The sequence below is a fragment of the Lepidothrix coronata genome, unplaced genomic scaffold (genome assembly GCF_001604755.1).
Source record: "Lepidothrix coronata isolate B3197 unplaced genomic scaffold, Lepidothrix_coronata-1.0 Scaffold2, whole genome shotgun sequence".
Lineage (NCBI taxonomy): Eukaryota > Metazoa > Chordata > Aves > Passeriformes > Pipridae > Lepidothrix > Lepidothrix coronata.
The window spans coordinates 15,587,593-15,597,374 of NW_016690182.1; the positions used below are offsets into that span (position 1 = coordinate 15,587,593).

Below are 9,782 nucleotides of genomic sequence, written 5' to 3' on the forward strand. Positions count from 1 at the left end.
GTCTTGCAGGACGTTTATTTTTGTCAATCTGCGCTCTAGGAGTCCTTGAGGTCTTTGGGGGTGGGGGCGGGGGGGGGGGGGCGGCTGCAGTGCCGCTCCCGGCCGTGTCCGCCAGGCGGCAACTGCGAGGCAGGGCCCGGCGGTCGGGGCGGGCTTGGAAGCGGTGCCCGCGGAGAGCGAGGCTGAATCCGAAAAATCGGTCCTAGAAACTGCTCAGAGACTTTTTATCTTTAAGCAGCAAGGTATTTGTTTATTCAACGTTGGGAGCAAGCCAGCTCACGCTGGACAAACTTGCTCAAAGGCTTCACACAAAATCAGCATTTTTATACAATCTTCAGATGTGATTAAATGCATATTCAAGTGATTACAACATCTATCTATGCATATTAATAATAGGCGGAGTATAGGTGGAGCTCAGGCGGGGCTTGGGGCGGTGCTTCTCTTGGCCCTCAATTTTGGTGGGTCTGGGGGCTTAAACTCATCTTCCTCAGCCTGACCCTTCTTCTCTTCCATTGTTCTTGAACCGCTCACTGAGGCTTGGAAAAAGCCCTGGCTCCCGGCCTATTTCTCCTATTCAAATGTCTACCTGATCCTGATGTATTTCTAATTTATTGCTTCTAGGCCTATTACATGTTCCTGTACTATTCTCTTAAGCTTTGGTCCAGTAAGTAGAACAGAACGAGCACAGATCGTCTTGGATGTTGGTAGCTTGTTAGCAGGCCCAAATTTCTTAGTTAACTCTTTTGGGCCTAGCCTCCTGTTTCAAGGCGCTGCCCGGGCCGGTGCCTGAAGCGCTTGGGGCCGCCGGGCAGGGCAGTGCCCGGCTGGCGGGTGCCCCGCAGAGAGAAGAGCTCGGCCCTGGGAAGGCAGGAAACTGGGCTCGAGCTGCTCTGGACTGCTGTGGGGATGGGTTTGAAGTTTTGGGATCGCTTGTTTCTGTCCCTACCTTCCCATTGAAAACAATAACTTAAGAAGTCCTCGTCTGGACTGCAGGAACCACAAAGCCTGAAGTTCCCGAAGCAGCAAGAGCAGCGACAGCAATGGCAAAGCTGCTGAGCAGGAGAAACCAAAGCGCTTAAAGGAACTTGCTGAGAATCAAGAAGCCAGACTTCAGCAAGTGACAGCCCTGAAAGGCCACGTGGAGCAGAAAAAACTCAGCGTTGGGAAATGAGGTGAGTTGCTGCTGGGGGAAAGTAGCCCATGATTTTTCACGAAATACAGTTCTTGGAACTCTGAAATTGCAGGTGATTTCGGTGACTCGCAGGACTTATTTACAGCATTCCAGGCAATGTTAATCAGAACCATTTCACATCTTGTGTTCGCCAAGAACACTCACGAATTACCTCAGACAAAATATACTTTCTTCCTTTATTTTAAAGTATGCCATGGAAGCACCCTATATTTGGAGCCTAACACGTCTGCTCTTTATTCCCAATGTGGGCTTTTCCCCTGCCTTGAATACCTTTGTGTACCACGGTAACTGTTTCCATCCTCGGTGTCAATACCCTGCCCATTTAGAGTGTTATTTTCTTGGCCTGTAGCAAAGCTTAGCCCAATAGCCAGGTTGCCTTTTATGCCAGAGGCGATTTAATGGCCACATATTTGGCGGCATCTTTCCTTCCTCGTTAGTGATGCCAGTCTGCCCAGGGTCAGGCTTGCTACAGTCCGACTTGGGTGCTTGTAGTTCAGCACAATGATGCCATGAGAAAGATTGATTTCAGACTTAATAGTGACACGTCTTCTGCCTAGCTTTTCATCCTCTCTCTCTCCGTATTGTGCAAAACTTGTTGCCAGCCTGCCTTGCATGAAAAGATATTGGTTTGTTAAGGGGAAATATAAATACGTTGTTTTAGTAGGAAGCCTCGTGCTTTCCATCGAGATAAAGCAAAGGAGGTTTTCTGTGGGGAGAATCTATTTTCTGTTTGGGTTCTACTGCACAAAATCAACATCAGTTTAGAGGCCTATAAGGATGCCTATAAGATCTTGGATCTTCAAGATCTTGGAGCACGTGACTCTATTTCCTGGCACTGTCCCCAAGAGATCTAGTCTTGGCACTGGCTGGAATTCTTATTGATTTCTCAGCCTTTTGTTCTGGGCTAGAACCGTTCTGGCAATGGGAGCAGCTGATGACAGGTGCTTGTAATAGACCCTAAAAAGCCCTCCCAGTCTGTGTTTAATGAAACAGCTTTAGTGTTTTGTTACTGGCTTCTTAGGGCTTAAAATGCAGAGTTTGAAATGATGCCTTGTGGTTGAGTGAGTGTCTTCCTGCTGAATTCAGCAGGCATTCGGTGAATTTGGGCTTCTGCAGGTGAATTCAGTCTGGTGTTGTGGTTTTGTTTGTTTCCGTACTTGGGACAGTGAACCAAATGTTCTTTTTCCCTCTCCGTCAGTGCTCTGAGGAGACCAAATGTCCAGAATGGTGCTGGTGACTTTGCTTGTGCGCCTGCCGGGCGGAGGAGCAGGTTTGGCTCTGTGCAGCCCTGCTCTGGAGGCTGGCAGGGTGCTCTCTGGGTGCCCTGCAGCACTGCCCTGGGAGCAGAGCAGCCCACGCTGGGCTGTTCCTCAGGGCAGCTCTTGTGCTCTCTCTCGTCCTTTGCAGCGGAGGAGGGGGACCAGCTGAAGAGCCTGTTGCAGCCGAAGCGGCGCGAGCTGGCACTGGATGTGCCGAAAGCAGAGGAACTGCCTGGGCTGCCAGAGATGCTGAGGAAGGGCTGACGAATTGGTGGTTACCACGACAACCTGTCACCTGTAGCTGAGCTCCACCCACTGTGTGTCCAAGGAGCTGCAGGTAATGGAAAACCAGCTTGTGACCCCCAACTCTTAAGGGCTTTAAAGACAATTGGGTCCTTTTCTGAGCTCGTTGGGAAGAAATGCCACTGCTCCCATTCCTGCCGGGCCCGTGTGGCTGCCTGCATGCTGAGGATGGAGGGGTGATTGTGCCGAGCTCGAGGGAAAGGGAGGAAGGAGCACACTGTGCATATCCCTTTCCTTTCTGCAAATTTGGAGACTAACCAATATTTTCACTGGAGAGAAGACATAACTTCACTTTTTCAATGGCTTTTCTCTTTGTAACTGATTCCCATCCCCTCTCCTGAAAGTTCATTTGTTTTTCTTTTCCTTGCTTTCCCCTCCTGCCCCACTGCTTGGTGAAATTTTTCAGCTGAGGAACAAAGTGAAGCAGGAGCAGAATGCCAGGCTGCAGCACCAGAGGGAGCATTGGAAGGAGCGCAGCTTGGAGGTGGCAGTGCTGGAGAAGCGTGTTAGTGAGCTGCCAGAGCGCCTGGGGAAGAGAAAGGCAGCTCTGTCCCAGGGAGAGAATGTACCGGTAAGTGTGAGAGATGTTCTAACAACAACATAAATTTTGTTACCTGGACAGTCTGAAGTAAAAACTTGCTTGTCGGGGAGTCTGTTCAGATGCTAGACCTGTTGTCTTGATCCATATGTAGTGGAAATCTTGTGTTATTAAAGTCCTTTTCATGGTACATTAGTGTTAACCTACTTACTCTTTACAGGCAAGAACTCTTCTTATGTTGTCATGGATTTTTTTTTAAGGTTTTTGTTGATTTTTTTTTTTTATTTGCTATTTCTACCTCAAGTTTATAATTTTTGTTATAATATATAATAAACCCTAATTATATAGTTATAATGCTTAAAGCTTTTTCAAAAAAGCCTCTAATATTGAGGTATCATTTGCTACTTGTTTTGTCCTTTGTGACTTCTGTTTCAAGCTCTGGACAGATACTGCGGCATAAAATTCTTTACATTTTCATCTTTTTTTTTTTTTCCCCAAGGGTTTCTTCAGATGGGAATTCACCACAGCCGGTGGCTTCTGCTCCAAGGGGAGTGGCAGCAGTAGGTCCTTCTATCCAGTCCTCTACTATGCCACGTATTGCTTCCAGACCTGAACTTTAGGTGAAAGCAGCATTCTCAGGTGGGACATGAGTCTTGCCAGGCAGCTGAGGGTCTGCTAAAATTACAAACTCTGCCCAACGTGGGAGCTGGGAACCGTTCACAAGCTAAAGCTCCTGCAGGTAAGAGCTTATGATTAATAGTTCTTATCCAGACATGTTTTGGTTCACCTAACTGCTCTGTTTTGGTGGTTTGGGGTTTTTTTTGTTTGTTTGTTTTTGAAGCAAAGAGTTACTTGCGATGTAAGTCTCACTACTTGCAATTATTTTTTTTTGTGCCAGTGAATACATTTATAAGCAGTGAGGTTATGCGGTTCAATGTTATAAATTAGGTAATTCTCTTAGTGAGCAACTGGAGTTGTTATACAGTGTGGACTGCAGAAGGATTTGTGTGTAAACTAATTATTTTTTTTATTTTAAAGCTCTCCTAAAAACTATACACCAGTGTGCGTTTGAGTTTCTAGAGTCAGTTTTGGGTCATACCTGGTAACAACCTGGTGCCTGGATTTAACAACTAGCAAAGCCAAGTTTTGTGATCATGCATTTTGGAAATGACACGTGTAAAGGATTTACCATTAGCATTGCAGGAAATATTGGAGGAGGCAGCTGATCGTAGCACAGAAATAGCAATAAAGTTACTGACTTGCTGCTGACTGAGGCTTGGCCTCTGCTACTTGGAGAGTTAATGGAGATTTGCTTGGCTTCTCCATGGGTTTCTTCTAAGAGAGACAGTTCAGTTCCATGAGAGAGAAGTGTGGAGAAAACTAGAGACTGTGCTCTTTTGGGAAAAGACTCACTTTTCACCTGGGAGGGAAGAGAAACTCTGATTTTTCTCAAAAGAAAAAATAGAGAGTGAGCTCGTTGTCGGCGGACAGAAATTGCGTCAACAATTTCTATTGCATTTCTGAGACCTTCACCTTGGCATGGCTGGGTGCAGACAGTAAAAAAATACTGCGCCACTAATATGGCTGCAGGCCTTGTGCCAAGGTGAAGGAGGAGTTGTTCTGGCAGGAAAACAAGTTTTATGGACACCTGCTGTTATCCAATTAGTACTGTATACCACAGTATGTTTTCCTTATGTATCCAATGTAACCTGGGGAAGAATCACATGTCTGTGTGTCACAGGCAGCATATAAGCTGTCTGTCCTCTAATAAAGCGGACATTTTTGCCAATCATATTGATTTGTGTGCATTTCTGTCTGACCCCCTCCGTCGATATCTGGAGCCCGTTTAACAGGGAGTCCTACTTCGTCGAGTTCTGCAGGGACGTAAAGGCGAACGGAAGGAGCTGAGGGAAGCGGTCGTGGGAGGTGATGCTGTCCCCGGCATCACAGAACAAAGCCATGCGCATGGTACAGAGGAATCTCACCCTGGCCCGGTGAGTCGACCGAGGGAGAGAGCAAGGGGCCCACGGCATCCAAAGAGGATGAGGCTGTGGAAACGCTCCTCCAATATATAATCTCTCTAGGAGAGCCTGTTTCTGATGAAAAAGCCCCTAAGGGGTTAATAGCGTGGGTGAGAGCGAAGAATCTACTTCCCACTGCTCACACCGCCTTTCAGGTGTCCACAAGGGACGCTATAAAGGAATTGTTTTGGGACGGGATCTCTACGGGATCAGGAGACGCTAGAAAGTGTACTCTGGTCTGGCGTCTGGCAGTTGAGTCGCTACAAGAGTTAAGTTCTGAGCGACGGGACCTCATAAATGTTCAAACAGCTCTGTCGGGGAATGGCGGGACTGTGGCGGGTCCCCGCCCCGATCGGTCCGCTGTAGGGGAGATCCCCGTGCTCGCGGCTGCGAAGTTGCGAATGCTAGGACCCTTACAAGCAGCGGTATCACCTCCGTTTGGCACCGTGTATGTGGCAGCAGAAAGTGTAGAGGCTGCAGGGAAATAAGTAGCGGCGGAAACTAACGCTGGAGCCGTGCCAACGGCACCGCTCTCTACTGCGGCTGCGCAGTCGGCAGTGTCGCTCCTCACTGTGCCCGCTACTGCGCATGTGTCAACTGGACCGACGCTGCTGGGAGCCTCCGCGTCCCGAGATGGCGCTGCATCGCTGGCGCCTGAAGCCACCATGGAACCCGGAAGACAGCCACTGTGAATCGCTGCCATGGCAACAGACGCTGTTTAAGGGGAAAAAAAAAATTAAAACCACACCGTTTCCAGGTATGCTACATATGAAAGAAAGTAGCAGCTATTGAGCCTTGCATTAGAAGATGCTATGTTAGCACAACGAGCAACACCGAAAAAGTGCCACTTCTCGTTGACAGGAGAGGCGGGCTAGAGAACTGCCTTTCCGTATTTTTGTTAACTCTCGTGTTAATTGTGTTGTGTGTCCAATGTTGTTGTGAGCTCACTGTATTACTAACGGTACCGTGCTAGTGCGTGTGTGGAGAAGCGACCATACGTTTGTTAGTAACTTAAAACCCAGAGGTGAGAGTCCGGGAGAATTTCCTCCCGTTAGAGTGTCTCGGGTACACATAAAAGCATAAAAATTCCCTTTAGGATTACTCAAACAGCTGCCAGAGTCCGGCGTGCGGGCGCTGGGGCCGCGCGCCAGGGCTGGGAGCCGAGCGCTGGGGCTGCCGCTGCGCCGAGCTCGGCCGTGGGGGAGGCGGCGCTGGCAGCCACGGCGAAAGGCGGCAGGGGCACCTCGGCGGCAGAGGCACCTCAGTGACAGAGGCAACGCCGACAGCTACTTCTGCAGAGCCAGCCAGACTTCTTCGGGGATCCTCGGGAGCTGCACGGCGCGCGGAGCGGCCCGGGGAACAGCAGCTCGGCGGTGACTGGCTTGCGGGGGAGTTGCCCCGCAGAATCCAGGCATGCCAGTAATTGGGAACAGAAAGCAGAATCTCTCTCTTTAGTCCTTCTACTCACTTGTAGATAACTTAAAACTAAAAGATTGTGTTTTGCTAAAAGTTAGCATGCAAGAAATTGTAAGAGTTTCCCAGAGAATGAATCTTTATATAAAAGCTTTAGTGAATTGCCTTGTTTTTAGTTACATTTTACCCCTGTAAAGACCTTCTGCCCAAATTTCGTGTTCAGCCTTAGCAGGAGGAGACGTAAGGTTCACACAATAGAGATCATTTGTTGCTTAGCAACTGGGTGGGACTCAAACCACCTCCAGCAGTTTCTCAGAACTACGGAGAGAGTAGAACTTATACACCAAAAACTACAAATCTGCAAATAGGATAAATGGAAAGCTAGAAGGCTGAGGATTTCCTTAATTCTTAGGTAAAACATCTCTCTATCTTCCTGTTATAAACTGAGAAGTTATTGTGACAGTGGAAATCACATCTTTAGAATTGTGTTTAAGAAGGTTTACTCAGCTGATTTTAACATTTGGATGTTTAGTTTACATTCCTGTCTGATATTATTTCTTTTCCTTGGTCAAGCTTAGTGAATTCATTATTTTTTCCTTTTTTTTCTTCTGTGTTTATGACAGAGTTGCAACTTTGAGTTGCATTTCATGTACTGTTTAAGCAATTGTTAATATTCTATTTATAACATAGCAGCAAGTACATTTTTTTTTCAGATTTTAATATATATCTTCTGTCGTGGATTCGTACAGTATGTACAGAGCAGTTTGGTCAAACGAAACGTATTATACGTTTTTAAATGTTTTATAACTGCTGATATAGCATACAGCCTAATTGCTTTTCTAAAACCACTACTCAGGCACACACTATGCTGTGCAGTTTGACTTATCTCTCTTGGCACTGATGTTATGTCAACAGTTACACTACATGAATTTCAGATTCTTTTTAAAATAACCTAACAAGATGCAAAATGTGTGTATTTACTTTATACTGATAAAAGAGCAGATTGCTAAATTACACTTTTCCAAAGCCATTGATGCGTGAATTAGAACTTTTTATACCCCTTTGATTTATAAAGCAGAAATGTCTGGAGACCACATGATAATCTGTCAGGAAATCAGTAGAGATTGCAATAAAGCTGAGTTACTAGAGTCAGGTTGAATTTAGTAAAATTTTTCTAGTTTGCCTCCCAATATAACGATCTCAAAGCTAGATTTAGTTAGCTTTACATTCAGGAAATTAATTAAAACCTGTGAGTGATTTAGGATTTTAATATAACAGGTGTGGTTTATACCTGTTCTGTGCTGTTGTTCCACAATTATGGAGTTACATGTTCTTACAACTAGTTATTTGTTTTCCTTTGTGCTGCTTATGTTGTGAATTTTGTTCTCTTACCGAAATTTCATAGGTAAAAGAACTAAAAATACGAGCAGATGATGTAGATCACATCTAAGGAACCGGCCGCAAGCTGGAATCTGGCCTTCTATATCCTTCTGAACTGCTCATGTAGCTTAAGACTGAGTATTAAACAGAATAATCAAACAGTATTTTTTCACTGTCATGGACTTAAATGTGCTAAATATATTGAAAAGTAAGTAAATTAACTTTTACGTAATTAATTTTTCCTTCCTTCTTGGAGTAGTGGGCAACATTTCTACGGTGTTCTGAAGAGAAGGACCTTTGTAGTTATATTTTTAATTTTGTAGTTATATTTTTAGTCTCCTGCTGAGATAGTGTTAATTATAATTTTGGAAAAAGAGAGAAAATGACACAAAATCTTTAATTTGATCCCAAGTGCAAGTGTATGGTCTATATTGAAAAGCCCTGGGATGTACCTGGTATTGTAATTGGTATGACTAACAATACCTCTCCTATGCCTTCAAATAATCCTTATTCATCTGGTTATATCACCAGTCAAAACTGTTCATTCTCAATCTGTCATTAGTAATTGTCATGAATAAGAGGAGCCCATCTGTGGCTCCGGTGAGCCTAGCTCAAGACTGAGAAGAGGATGCAACATACAGGAAATTAAAGAAACTGTTCTAATTGTTTTTATCATCTTTGTATTAATCAGAACAATAACTACAGCCATGCATTAACCATTCAATGCAGGCCATGGATCTTAAAGAACGAAATGCAATTCTTTCTTGTATAGCAGGCCTCTTGCCCTAATAGATCCCTGAATCTACTATTCCAGAGTTAAGGAAATCTCTGTCACCAACAAGGTGTTTCCACTTATTCTCTTTGTATGTGGTATTATATTGCTAGCAAGAAAGAATCGGAGTTGGAATCAAAACTTGCATTTTTCTCCGGCATAGAAAGTTATAATATGATTACATTTGTATTATGAATTTAGCCAAAATTTGGAAACAAACTCTCCTGAACTGTGTGCTGCCAAGTTGTTCTTGCAGCAGTATTAAAGGTAAAAGCTAAAGCTAAGCCCTGGCTTCAAGAAGTGAAGGACATATGTGATGCTGTGTGCAGAGTGTCTGCAATTGTGCTTGGTTTTGCCTCCTGGGATGGAGCAGACGTGTCACTAAGGGGAAAGGAAGACAATGGAAAACTATAGAACTTTTAACATCCTGAGGCCTAAGGGTTGTCGCTGCATACAACAATCTGTTTCTGTGCTGCTCATGTCACACCAGTGATGTTTGTGAAGATCAGGCAGACTGGTGTGGTTTGGGAACTCTACATCAGACATTAACTATTTTGCAGTGCTTGTATTTGTCTGTGTTTCATCTCAGTAGTGTTACAGTGGGTAGCAAGATTCATTTGGAGTCAGCATATGACAGAAACCTTTTGGCTTATGAGTCTTCCCAAGATTATACGTGATTGTGCATTAACAATTTTTGGGGTAAAATTCTATATCATATCCAAACTAGAAAAACTTTGAAAGGGTGAATTGCTTGTCCAGTTTGAAAAATACTACCAAGTTGCCAGACAATGCTATGTCTTTGGTATAGAGGTCAGTGATTTAGGAATTTGTAAAACACTTTTGCAAGACAGAAACGGGGAGAGAACAGGTGGCAACCCCCTCAATTCATTTGCAAAAGTTGTTT

At 44.9% G+C, this 9,782-nt stretch overlaps 1 long non-coding RNA gene across 4 annotated transcripts in view; it reads left to right on the plus strand.

Moving 5' to 3' along the window:
- Window positions 1-9,782, plus strand: part of LOC108499313 — an 18,303-nt gene that overhangs the window by 1,434 nt on the left and 7,087 nt on the right. Inside the window, exons 1-5 of one of the 4 annotated variants that reach the window (XR_001875502.1) lie at window positions 859-1,172; window positions 2,600-2,788; window positions 3,161-3,325; window positions 3,792-4,031; window positions 4,331-6,070. The exons of 1 other annotated variant lie outside the window; for it this stretch is intronic. This is a non-coding gene — a long non-coding RNA (uncharacterized LOC108499313). Of the gene's footprint in view, window positions 1-858; window positions 1,173-2,599; window positions 2,789-3,160; window positions 3,326-3,791; window positions 4,032-4,330; window positions 6,071-9,782 lie in introns of those variants that run through there. 2 more of the 4 variants (XR_001875504.1, XR_001875506.1) reach the window with 2 other exon arrangements.